This window comes from Hyperoodon ampullatus (genome assembly GCF_949752795.1).
Source record: "Hyperoodon ampullatus genome assembly, chromosome: 8".
NCBI lineage: Eukaryota > Metazoa > Chordata > Mammalia > Artiodactyla > Ziphiidae > Hyperoodon > Hyperoodon ampullatus.
Window position 1 is genome coordinate 81,360,457 of NC_136921.1, and position 12,371 is coordinate 81,372,827.

A 12,371-nucleotide genomic window follows, 5' to 3' on the forward strand; every position below is an offset into this window, starting at 1 on the left:
AAATTAATACCCTAGGGCTTCCCTGGTGGCGCAGTGGTTGAGAGTCCGCCTGCCGATGCAGTCAGTGGACACGGGTTCGTGCCCCGGTCCGGGAAGATCCCACATGCCACGGAGCGGCTGGGCCCGTAAGCCATGGCCACTGAGCCTGCGCGGACGGAGCCTGTGCTCCACAACGGGAAAGGCCACAACAGTGAGAGGCCCGCGTACCGAAAAAAAAAAAAAAAAAAAATTAATACCCTACACTCAGAGAGCAATACCTACATCTAATTTTTAAATAGTATTTAGCACATATATCTCTCCATATGGAGACAAGATTAAGAGGACAGATGAGGCTCTTTTAAGAAAAACAGAAAGCACTGGTTAAAGGTATCATAAATAATTATGTCCTGTTGTGCTGCGGTTGACTTTTTAACTTTGATTGCACCTTTAAAAAAAAACAACGATATATGTTTCCTAAGGCATTTTATGTTAAGTGTGCAATTTTAAATATATTTTTAAAAATTAGCAAAGATAGAACTAAACAAATATAGGCAGTGAGACTGCTGTTTATTATTAAAATTTCTATGTAAAAATGTTAGTTAAAGCATTGCAAAAAGAAAGATGCTTGGTACAAACTCTTCAGAATGTTTTAACTAATATGTATGCTAGACTTCAGATATTAAAAGTTAAAGAAGTCTATTTGTAGGGTATGACTTTAACCTCATGTATTTTAGACACAAACTCAAAGAAAAATTTATACAGTAAAAGAAGCAACAGATTTTCCCACAACCAGAAATTCTCAAATAAATGAATTTTTAACAATACAATTTGAATTTAAATGTCTTCATTATGTAGTATAACTTTTACAGCAAGTTATGTTCATTTAATAAGGTTTTCTGAAAACCAAAAAAAATGGTAACTCCTTGGAGTTCTGAAAACAGAAATAGCTATTTGATAAATTTGAAGTGAGGTGTTTGGATGAATATTTGAGAGAGAAGGAAGTGCTTTCATGGGCTTTGAAAGAAAAGGAAATAAAGTCTAAGGTAAGCACCAGTTTCACCCTCAATTCTTAGGCTTCAGAAAAGCCTAATTAGGCAGGGAAAGGAATTTGGGCCTGGCACACCCAGGTTCAGACGTGGCAGGTTCCTGAAACAAAGTTTTTTTGAACCTTTGACTCATATGCCACAGGCAGACCAAAGCCGCGATAGGCAGGTCGTTTAGTCAACAGGTCCTTCAACGCGATGGTGTGCGGTTGGTGAGTGGCAGTTAGATTTCCTCCTGCCACGAAGAAAATAACTTCTCGATCAAACCGGAAAGTGGGGGCAGCTCTGGCTTAGGGAGCGCACCCGGAAAAGTACAGAGACCAGAAAAAAAAAAAGGGGGGGGAGAGAGAGAGAGAGAGAAGGATGTCCGCGTCCCGACCGCAGAGCGCCTTCCAAACCACTCGGAAACCATTTGAACAGCTCCGGCGGCCGCGGTTTCCAGCCTAGGACGGTCTGGGGTCCGGCTGGGAAAGTTGCCTGGTCAAGCCGTGCCCTTCTCGCCGCGGGTTCGCCCCTCCGGCCCCCGCACCGGGGCGGCAGGAGACCAGCAACCTGTGAGCCCGAGAGAGGCCCGCAGCCTCGCGCCCGGCCCTGCCCCTCCCACCCCCCACTCGGCCACCCTCGCAGGGACCAGCTCGGGGCCCCCAGGACTTCGGCCCGGGTCTGGCTCTTCTGAAGCCTCCTTACAGAGACCGACAGGGGGCACTGCGAGTGACAGGCAGGACAGGGCAACCCCCGAGCGCCACCTCCTCCCCGGTGTCGGGAGTCCCTTTCGGCCTCTCCCGAGGGCCAACTGAAACATCGCTCTCGAGACCATCTCCAACCAGCCATCGGGACCTTCCCCGTCTCTCCGCCAAGTGAGCCTCCGCGTCTGTCCGACCCCCCCCCCCCCCCCGCCACACACACACACACCTCCGACGCTGCCCAGGGGCAACGGGTCCCCCGCCCCGACCCGAGCGCCGGCCCGCCGAGTTACCTGGCGGATGGGCAGGGCAAGGTGGCGGGAAGCGGCGGCCGGGCGGGCGCTGGACGTGGGCCGGGCGCCAGGTGCAGGTGGTGGCGGCGGCTCCGGTGGCTGTTGCTACAGTTGCCGATTAGTCCAGCTCCTCCTCCGCCGCCGCCTCCTGCCTTCCCGCGGGGCCTCCGGCGTTGCCAGGGAGAGGCCGAACCGAGGCTCGGCTTCCTCTCGGAGTCTCCCAGGTGAGCTCCAGCCTGCGACTTCGGCAGGGGCGAGGCCCCCGTCCCGCGCCTGCGCGCCAGTCTCCCGCCCCGCCCAAGCCCTACCTGAGCGCTCCAGGTGAGGACCGAGGACCGCGCGCGGGGCAAGGGCGCCGTCCCGGGCCGGGCGCGGCCGCTGCGCGGCTCCTCTCTCCGCGGGAGGCGAGGCTGGTTCTCGGTGCGAGGCGAGCCTCAGCCCGTCTGCCCTGGGGAGTCCTGCACTGACCTGGTGGTAGGGGTCACCTTGTAACCAGAACACGGTCTGCGTCCTTAGGGAACCAGAGGTTCTAGATTTCCCTCACACACACTTCCCTTCCTCTGCGTTTTCCCAAAATGAAGGGGTGCGCTGCCCGGAGATCCGGGGGCCCCGTGCCTCCGAGGACCACCTCATGACGGCAGCAGTGGTTGGCTCGTAGGGTTTCCACGAGCAGGGTTCAGTAGCGTCTGTCACCACTTAGGTTCGTGAGCTATTGGGTGAGCCTCCTTCCCATGCAGTCTTGATTTCATCACTTGACTCACTTCAGCGCAGCTAGTGGTTTCCGTTTCTGCAAGCGCGCGCTCTGGTAGGGGCGCCTCACGTCCAAAGGAGGAGCCTCCCTCTTCCAAAGAAGAGCCTCTGGTATTTGGCAGAGCCTCGCGAATTTGGGGCGCACCACCCCTTCCTGAGTTGCTATCGAAAGGCAAACCAATTCCCAGATGAGAGGGAAAGCAGCGACAATAGAGAAAAACCCGCTGTCCTTGTTTGAAAAGACACTGTGGTTTCCTAGAGAGGGCTTGCTTCTGCTGGGGTGCTTAAACCCAACATCTATTGGCAAGGTGAGAACGCAGACTCTAGGGAGATGGTGGGGTTTGCCGTTGTTTCTAAGACAAAAAAAAATTTTAATTCCTTTCTGTTTGTCTTCCTTCTGCTGTTCTGAACAAATATTGACACACCCGAAACCAGGACTTAAAATGACCTTTCTACTTTCCTATGAACTTATTTATTTGGCTCTATCTTCAATGTTCACAGGAATATAAATACGAAGAGAGCTGCAAATGTTTTAGTGGCATGCTTAATTACATGTTGGCAGATTTTCCATAAAGTTTGCCTGTGGCCTTCCTCCTGTATTTTGACACATACTCTTATGGTTCCCATTTATTGGTATATTAGTGTTATGTGTGACCTAAAGTTAAGGTTTGGAAATACTGGTTAGTACAGTATCAACAGGTGTAGCTTTAGGACTCAGCTAGTCTGACATTGGTTTTAGCATCCACAGTACTATTTTATATTACACTCATGAATTGGATTTAAAACTTTAGTTAGTTGTTTGTTTTGTATATTATGGTTACTTTGCAAGCATCAAGGAAGCATCATATTGCAAGCATCAATATGTTTATGACATTTTAATATCAGTACTTACCTGCAATTTTTAAGCTCTCCCTCTCTTCCCCTCAAAAGTTCAGGAACTACTTATGTGCATTACCATACCAACTAGATAATATTTGTCCTTAGAGCCGTAGCTAAAAACACTACCTAAATTCTACACCACTCTCCTCCTTCTTAAAAAAATTCTGCCACTTTCTTTGCTGTTTGCTTTTAAATGGAGGTTAGAGTGTTAGTCTTTGGGAAATTTGGGAGAAATCCTAAATGTATAACCAAGGAGTATCTGTATCTCTTGTTTTGTACTACTCATCCCTAAATGAAGCAGGAGCCAAAGCCTATCAGATTTTTGATGTCCCACCAAGCAAAGAGCCAGAATTTTCACTGACAGAGCAGAACGGAGCAGTTGAATATAGAATAGCAATCTGGAATCCAAGGACTGAAATGCATTGACAGCAAGACTAGTAAAGCCAAATAATAACTGAAAAGAGAAGCTAGGGGAGACCTCTAAAAAGAGAGAACAAGCAAATAGGACCAAAATGCTGCATGAGTGAAAAAAGAACAGGAAAAATATAAAAATCAGAAATTACTAAAAATTGACTGTCAGTTTTATGATGAAGACAGATAATTTAAATAAGGAAAACAATATTTCTGTGTCTGGCATACCTATTAGCGTTACGTGTACTATTTCATTTCATTCTGAAAGCAAAGTCTTAAAATTAATGAAAGTTATTTACTTAATAATAAAATTAAAATGCTGCAGGCCCAGAGAAAAATATTATCATGCTGAAATGTTTAATGTCCTAAATGCAATCAGTTGAAAGTATCATCCTATTCAAAATTATGGAATAAAGAATTTGTTTTATAAAGGGGAAATTAATATTTCATCATAAAATAAAACCCAGGAGACTCAGTGTAGACATGCTTCTCAGAAACAAGCTTATTTTAATACCACATGCTTGGCATAAAATGGCAGTTAAGATAGAAAACCAAACAGATTTTATACAGGAAGGAAGACAGACATTCTCTCTGCCCCCAGCCCCCCGCAGGAAAACACACACACACACACACACACACAGTGGACTAACCACAAATGCTCGTTTATATGGGTTTAAAATAATACTCACTCTTTAATCATTTCTGTTAACATGTAAATTAAGGCCAAGACCAGTATCTGACACTTAGTAGGTACTCAATAAATATTTGTTAAATGAATAAATAGATCCATTAAATACCATGAAAAAACCAATATGCAGAGTGTCTTGAGCAGAGTACAAGTCTAATGCTTTAAACAGTATGGAGAAATAATCTGGGCAAGTAAGAGTAATGGACTAGGAATCTAAGGGACAAGCTTCTAATAACAGTAGTTACCAGTTATCATATACTTATGTTTCAAAAGGCGCTATGCAAAAAACTTACACTCCTCTGAGTTACTTCTGGGCTTACATTTTCTCTTCCACAAAACAAAATAATGGTATAATGTGATTGCCAATTCCTTTACACACTGATTCACGTAAATGCCATGATAATTGTCAGGGGGGGAAAAAACCCTCTAGGTAAAGGAATAGTAATGGAAAACAAATATGAGGATATGTAAATTACTTAACTGAGATAGAAATTTTACTTCAAAAAATTATAATATATAATGTAACTAGTGAAATTGTTCAGATTCACTAAGTCCAACTTTAAATGTTTGGGATTTGTTAATTGTTTAATTTATGGTCACCCAGGGTTTATCAACTTTAGTTTGAAATGTACTGCCTGATTTAACTTTTAAAAACAATTTTGCCTTATGTGGGAACTGGAGTCTCCAGTTCAGGATCTCAAAGTCAAATTGAGAGTTTTGGCTCAAAGACTAAACAGATTGAAATAATTTCTACTAAAAGAATTGAAAGGCTATTAATTTAAAAGGAGAATGATGCTGGTATCATAATGAAGAGCCACAAATATGTGGGTATTTTTTTAAAATAATGATTCAGCATAATTCTACGTTGTGCTTAAAATATTATGAGTGAAAACATGGATAGATTATTTTTAGTATGAACTCTCTTGGACATTGTCTTGTATGAGGTTTGCTTATGATTTTTTTCCCCTGTAGGCTATCATCAGAACAACCATCTGGGACTTTCCAAGATGTACAAATTTCTCTGATGGCACTATTGACTTAAACTGCAACAGAATTATGTCTTGTTAATCTTGTATCCTTAATGCTTGGCACATAGTAGGTGCTCAATAAATATTTGATGAAATGGATTGAGTAGAGTGCAGAGTTTCAAGCTTTTAAGCATTAGCATAAGAGAAAAAAAATACTATGCTGAGTCAGGCTATATTCAATCTAGCCAGCTCTAAATTCTGACAGTGGCACCAAAGGATATTCTGTGAGAAAAGATGGGGACAGTCCTGCATGATGTTGACCTCAGAGAAGTACTCCAGGTATCCCTGACTCACTTTTTTCCTCAACTTATCTCTCTATTTTCTGTAAAATGATTGTTTAAACTGTAAAGCAATTCATGTTCATTATAGAAAAATCAGAAAATGCAGTTGAATTTTGAAACATACAAAATTTCTCCCATGAGGATAAATCAGTACTAACTACCAGACCCTTTTCTGTTATATATCTTTCCAGATATCTTTTTTTTATTGGAAAAAGTTGGGAGAGAGGAATGTGAGATATGAAGGGAGACAGAGACATGTTTTTAAAATAAAAAGTGTGGGCTTCCCTGGTGGCGCAGTGGTTGAGAGTCCGCCTGCCGATGCAGGGGACACGGGTTCGTTCCCCGGTCTGGGAAGATCCCACATGCCGCGGAGCGGCTGGGCCCGTGAGCCATGGCCGCTGGGCCTGCGCGTCCGGAGCCTGTGCTCCGCAACGGGAGAGGCCACGGCAGTGAGAGGCCCGCATACCGCAAAAAAAAAAAAAAAAAAGTGTATCATTTGGGGGTCTTGTTTTGTATCCAAAATTTTCTACTTAACATATATTTCCACATCAATAAATTCACTTTTTTACAGATTATTTTTAAATTACTGCATGGTTTCTTTTTATATAGATGTGTTTAATCAGTCATTTATTATGGATAATAAAGATTGTCTCCAAATTTTGCTATTGCAAACCACTCTGTGATGATCAAGCTCTTCATCTGTTGAACAATTTGTAATGATTTCCTTCTGACTTTTGTTTTGTTTTTTTTTGTGTTTTTTTTTTTTTTCGGTACGCGGGCCTCTCACTGCTATGGCCTCTCCCGTTGCGGAGCACAGGCTCCGGACGCGCAGGCTCAGTGGCCATGGCTCACGGGCCCAGCCGCTCCGCGGCATGTGGGATCCTCCCAGACCGGGGCACGAACCCGTGTCCCCTGCATCGGCAAGCGGACTCCCAACCACTGCGTCACCAGGGAAGCCATCCTTCTGACTTTTATTAAGCCACTTTGTATCAATCATTCAAGATCCTAAACAATGATGATATCACTAGAAGAATCATATCACAAAGACAAACAGTAAAAAAAAAATAAACAATTTAGCATTTTCTATTTGTAAGAATCTTAGTTACCAAACCTTTATGTAAAGGATGTTCATTATGATTAAAACCTTATTACTTCAGAAATATGGAAGTAGAGTGCCCCCTTATTTTAGAAAAGTCAGATCTTTTACCATCTCCTAATCATGCCACACTCAGCTTCCCGCCTCTGAAAATTCATTACATCTTTTGATACAATATTCTTCCCTCTCTTCACTTCCCCAAAACCTCTTTAGCACAGTTGAAGACCCTAGTCTCCTACAGAGACTCTAAGATCAGCCCAAATCACCTTGATACTTTTAAATTCCAGTGCAATGGCATAAAATAAACTACCCTCCTCCCTTGGTCCCTACCCTCTCCTTACTCCAGTATCACGAAGGGAGAATTGTGGAGAGACACTACCTGGGCGTGGTATCATTTATTGCCAAATAGGTTATGAAATTTGTTAAATAACTTAAATCATAGAAGACAGGGATGCTCTTTTAGCATAATAGGTCTAAGGTATTATACCAAAAGAAATAGCATCATTGTAATTAAGTTAAAGAGAGAAATATTGATTTTTCATGCATACTAGAAGGAAAACTTTGAAGGAAATTATATTTTTCAGTGGCTTTGTTTTTAGTTGATTAACAGAAAAGTCATTTGCTCCTTCCCTACCTCTAATCACAGAATAAGAATGCACCTGTTCTCTATTCCCAAGGGAGTCAGCAGACAGACCACAGCCCACTCCTCCCCTCTGCAAAGCTTCAAGAATAGGAGTCCCTGACAAGCAGCTGACATTTGCAGCCACACACACAAAATCACTGCTAGGGAAGGAAATGTGCTTATTTCTGTTAGAAGGGTCGATGGACCACAGAGAAAAGGGGAGGGGAGAAGGAGATATTGCAAAAAGGGGTTAAAGGGCTTAGAAATGATAAAGAAGGAGAAGAGTAGAGGACAAAGGACTCATTCATGTGGGACATCCTCTGAAGGCTTAAGAGCAGTCTTGGGAACACATCTCTTCCAAGGCCTGGTAACGTGGCTTCACTCCTGGGATTGAATAGGAAGCAAAGGAGGTAAACTAGGAACGACATCCAATTTCTTTCCCTCTTCCCTTCTCCCCCCACTGCACACTCTAAGCAGCTTTGTAATAACTACCTAAATCCTGTGGGAAAGACCTTAGCCTTCATTGAGATCCAGTGTGTATTGGATTCACACTAAGATGATATTCAGCTGGGCCTCTACTAGCCTAAACAGTGTTTTGTGTGAATTAGAAAATGTCACTAATAGTCAGAGGGAGTTCATGGGCTCATGGCTTGGCAAGGGGATGACCCCATCCTCCCAGTAGATATAAATTCACTCCAAGGCATCCAGTTGGCTGAATGGAGCCCAGAATGCATTTCAGCCCTACTTGTCCTTTGACAGGATACCTTTATGCAGGCAGGGCACAGCACACACAACCTGGTGTCCACCAGGTAAAGCCTGTTTCCTCACCCTTTGAATATGGAGTGTTCTGCCACCTGTGTTGACCAGTAGAATATGGTGGAGGTGATGTTATGTGACTTCCAAGGCCAGGCCTTAAGAGACTTTTTACCTTCTGTGTTTAGCCTCTTGGAATGTTGCTATGCCATGAAGAAGCCTAGGGTGAAAGACCATGGAGAGAGGTCCAGCTGTCCCAGATGCTCAGTTGAGCTCAGACCCCAGCCGGCCACCAGATGAATGCAAATTTGTGACTGAGCCCAGGCAGATAACAGCAGAAGAACCACCTGGCCAACCCAGTAAATCATGAGAAGTATTAATTTGTTGTTGTTTTAAGCCACTACGTTTGGGGGAGTTTTTAAAGTTACTTAACAGTTTCATCTAAATTTGATCTCTCAACAGGAACAAACGCCTTTTATATTCCTGCTCCCTTTGTACTCTCCCAGTTCATAAAGAGAAAACTTTTGAAATGCAAAAGTTTGGATTTATTGGAATTTTGAAGTCTAAACTTTGAATGCACAAAATATATGCCATAAACCCTATATTTTGAAGAATATGTGCTCAGTTGGAGCTAGTTTTCTCTTCCCACTCCAAATCTTAATAAAATGTGTGCAGAATGAGGAAAGAGAAGAGAGGCGAGGTGGGCTGGGGGTGAGGGCATTGGGAGAATGCCTGAGAAGAAGCCCTGTAACCTGGCTGAGCAGAAATGCCATATTGCACAACTGCATGCGCCACCATTCACAGAATGGTGTGCCAAATAAGATGTGCAGAAATGCACACTTGACGCTAAGAGCCAGACTGGTGAGGCGACTCTGAGAGCAGAAAAGAAGCTGGCTTCATAGACCCTAACCTGGAGAACAGAAAGACCCCCAAGTTTATTCCTTGCCTAATGTTAAGTAAGAACAGAAAACACTTCTAAAAGGCATCTTGAGGCAGACGGGCCTGGTACAGACCCAAAGCCCTCTTGGGCCCCAGGAAGACTCAGGGAGGCCCCAAAATGTTTTTCAATATAAGTAAGAATAGATGTGAGAAAGAAATTACCCTTAGGTATAGATATGGAGAAATAATTTTACATTAAGTTTGTTGTATACCTGATTCTGTCTTCAGAACTAGCACCCACTGCAAGGCCTTCCATAGTAATAAGCACAAAATGATGCAAAAGAAATCTATATTGAATGTTCAGACTCCATGGGATTTTCTTTGGTCTCTTATCTTACAAAAGCTCATTCTGTCATTGCCATTTCATGTAGAAAGTATGTTATTCACAACTTATGTCTTCTATAAGCTTTCTTCAATGAATATGGTAATGATGATGCACATTCCTTTTTAGTTCCATCCCATCCCTCCACGGTAAGTTTTTCCATTCCCTGAGACACCATTTCTCTCCCTTATCCCAAACCCCTCAAATGAAAAAGAATGATGGATAGGATCACATGTATGACGTGAGTGGGAGGAGACAGTAGGGCAGGAATCCAGAAGTCTGTGGTTTATGTCACAAAAAAGCACTGGTAAGTGCTTTGGATGATAAGGAATTTGCTTATAATCTGTTGCAATGACTTGATATTCTTGTACCGAAAAAATTTTACTTCCTACTTTGACCTGTGATGTGGGGCAGGGAGAATATTTACTGAGTAATATCTTTGTACCAGGAATTATTCCTGCATTATCTAATTTAGTCTCCATAAAAATCCCTGTCATCTTTCAGGTGAGGAGATCTCAGTAAATAGCTCAAAGATGCACAGCCGATAGAGCTGGAAAGTAAAAGCAGGTCTGTCAGACCCAAATACCTGTGTTCTATAAAGTACATCATGTCAGAGAAGTTGTAAAATCATTTTGCCTTGAATCCAAGGGTGAATAATTTGGCATCTTCAGCTTGTCTTTAAGCATTTGTTGACAATTTCTATTTTCACAGTTTCTATTCCATTCATGTAATGATAACATGTGGAAAAATTAAGCAGTAAGATTTTTTTTCACATATAAATCTTAAAATATCTTCAAATATAATAAAACCAAAATGTTAATTTTGTTTCATATGAATCTTTCTTTAAATATAAGATTCTGGGGCTTCCGTGGTGGTGCAGTGGTTGAGAGTCTGCCTGCCGACGCAGGGGACACGGGTTAGAGCCCTGGTTTGGGAAGATCCCAAATGCCGGGGAGCAACTGGGCCCGTGAGCCACAGCTGCTGAGCCTGTGCGTCTGAAGCCTGTGCTCCATAACAAGAGAGGCCACGATAGTGAGAGGCCCGCGCACCGTGATGAAGAGTGGCCCCCACTTGCTGCAACTGGAGAAAGCCCGAAGACCCAACACAGCCAAAAATAAATAATTAATTAATTAAAAATGAATAGCTGCTTTATAAATAAATAAATAAAAAGATGTTATGAAACAATGTCATACCAAAAAGCAAACACACTGATTTCTACAATCAAAACATTGAGGATTGCAGGATCCTCTAGATAACTCAGGAGGATAAAAGAAGGTATAAAACAAACTCAACACAGTGCTCCATTTAACAATAGGAGCATGAGTTGTTCATTTAGTACTTTAAGTACAACAAGGATTCCCAAAAAATGAATTGTTAACATTTTGGTGTAATTGTAAACCATAAACTGGTAACATATTTAAAAACATAAACAAAATTCTCCGAAGTAATGCTTCATCATATTTAATAGTATAGTTTTATCCATTTAATAACTAGAAAAATAGAAATAAAATACCTCCAAATTGATATTTTGATATTAAAAATAAGAGTCTCTTACTATTAAGTGATACATATACTTTTGTTGAAAGTGAAGTACTTATAAAGACTTTTGGACCCATTGGTCCAAATCTATCTCTTGACAAAGTAAAAACATAAAGTGAGAAGTACAATAAAGTTCATTAATATAAAAAATGAAATTGTGAGTTTTGTAATTTAATTGTATTGGAGCCCATACAAACACACTAGATAGATGGAATTGCAGTGATGGATTGTGTTTAAGGAATCATTCTAGAAGTGTATAATATAAAACTATTCAGTGAAAAGGTAGAACAAAATTAAAATCCTCACGCAAAATGTATTTTATAAAATCTCAGTGCATTTTCAAAATAACTTTTTCATTTTTAAAGATTGTCCAAAGCAAAAGTCTTGGGACAGCCTGTCAATTGGTTTTATGGAATTTGACCTTTTGTAGCATCACAGAACATAATGAACTAGACTGACGAGTTTTGCCATTTTTTTTAAATAGCATTTAAACACTTCCATAGTCTCAGAGAAATCAGGAAATAATGTCCCAGACCACACACAAGTAGATGAATTATAAAGGACTGAAAATTATATTAATTTTAAAATATTTTGCTTAGGTATAATAATGGCAGTAATTGTGTAGCACCTTTTGCTTTTTATTGTTTTTACCAAATATTGAGCAGTTTCAAAAGAACATTTATGAAATATGTGCAAAATATAAAGAATCACAATGAAATGAACAGCTCTCTACCCACCACCTACTTAAAGAGAAAGAATATTACTCTGATATTCTCCATGGGACCCTATCAGGTCCTAATCCTTCTCAACTTTGAATTTTGTGCTAATTATTGTCCTGCTTTTCTTTAGTTTTGCCACATATGTTTGTATGCCTAAACAAAATAATGGTTAATTTTGTACATTTTTGAACTTTATATATTATGGAAATGTATGTGTAATATTCTACTACTTGACTATTTTGCTGTGTAGACAATATTCATACGTATTTTTGCATGTAGCTGTAAATAATTTATTTTCACACTGTATCAAGTTTATCCATTCTGCTCTTGATGAACACTGGAAAAA

At 41.5% G+C, this 12,371-nt stretch overlaps 1 long non-coding RNA gene across 1 annotated transcript; it reads left to right on the plus strand.

The window, feature by feature from the left end:
* Positions 1 to 1,780: 1,780 nt before the first annotated feature.
* LOC307056840 lies at positions 1,781 to 5,849 on the plus strand. The gene is made up of 2 exons (XR_013811032.1): positions 1,781 to 1,879; positions 5,699 to 5,849. It is a non-coding gene; the product is annotated as an uncharacterized lncRNA (long non-coding RNA).
* The last annotated feature ends 6,522 nt before the right edge of the window (positions 5,850 to 12,371 follow it).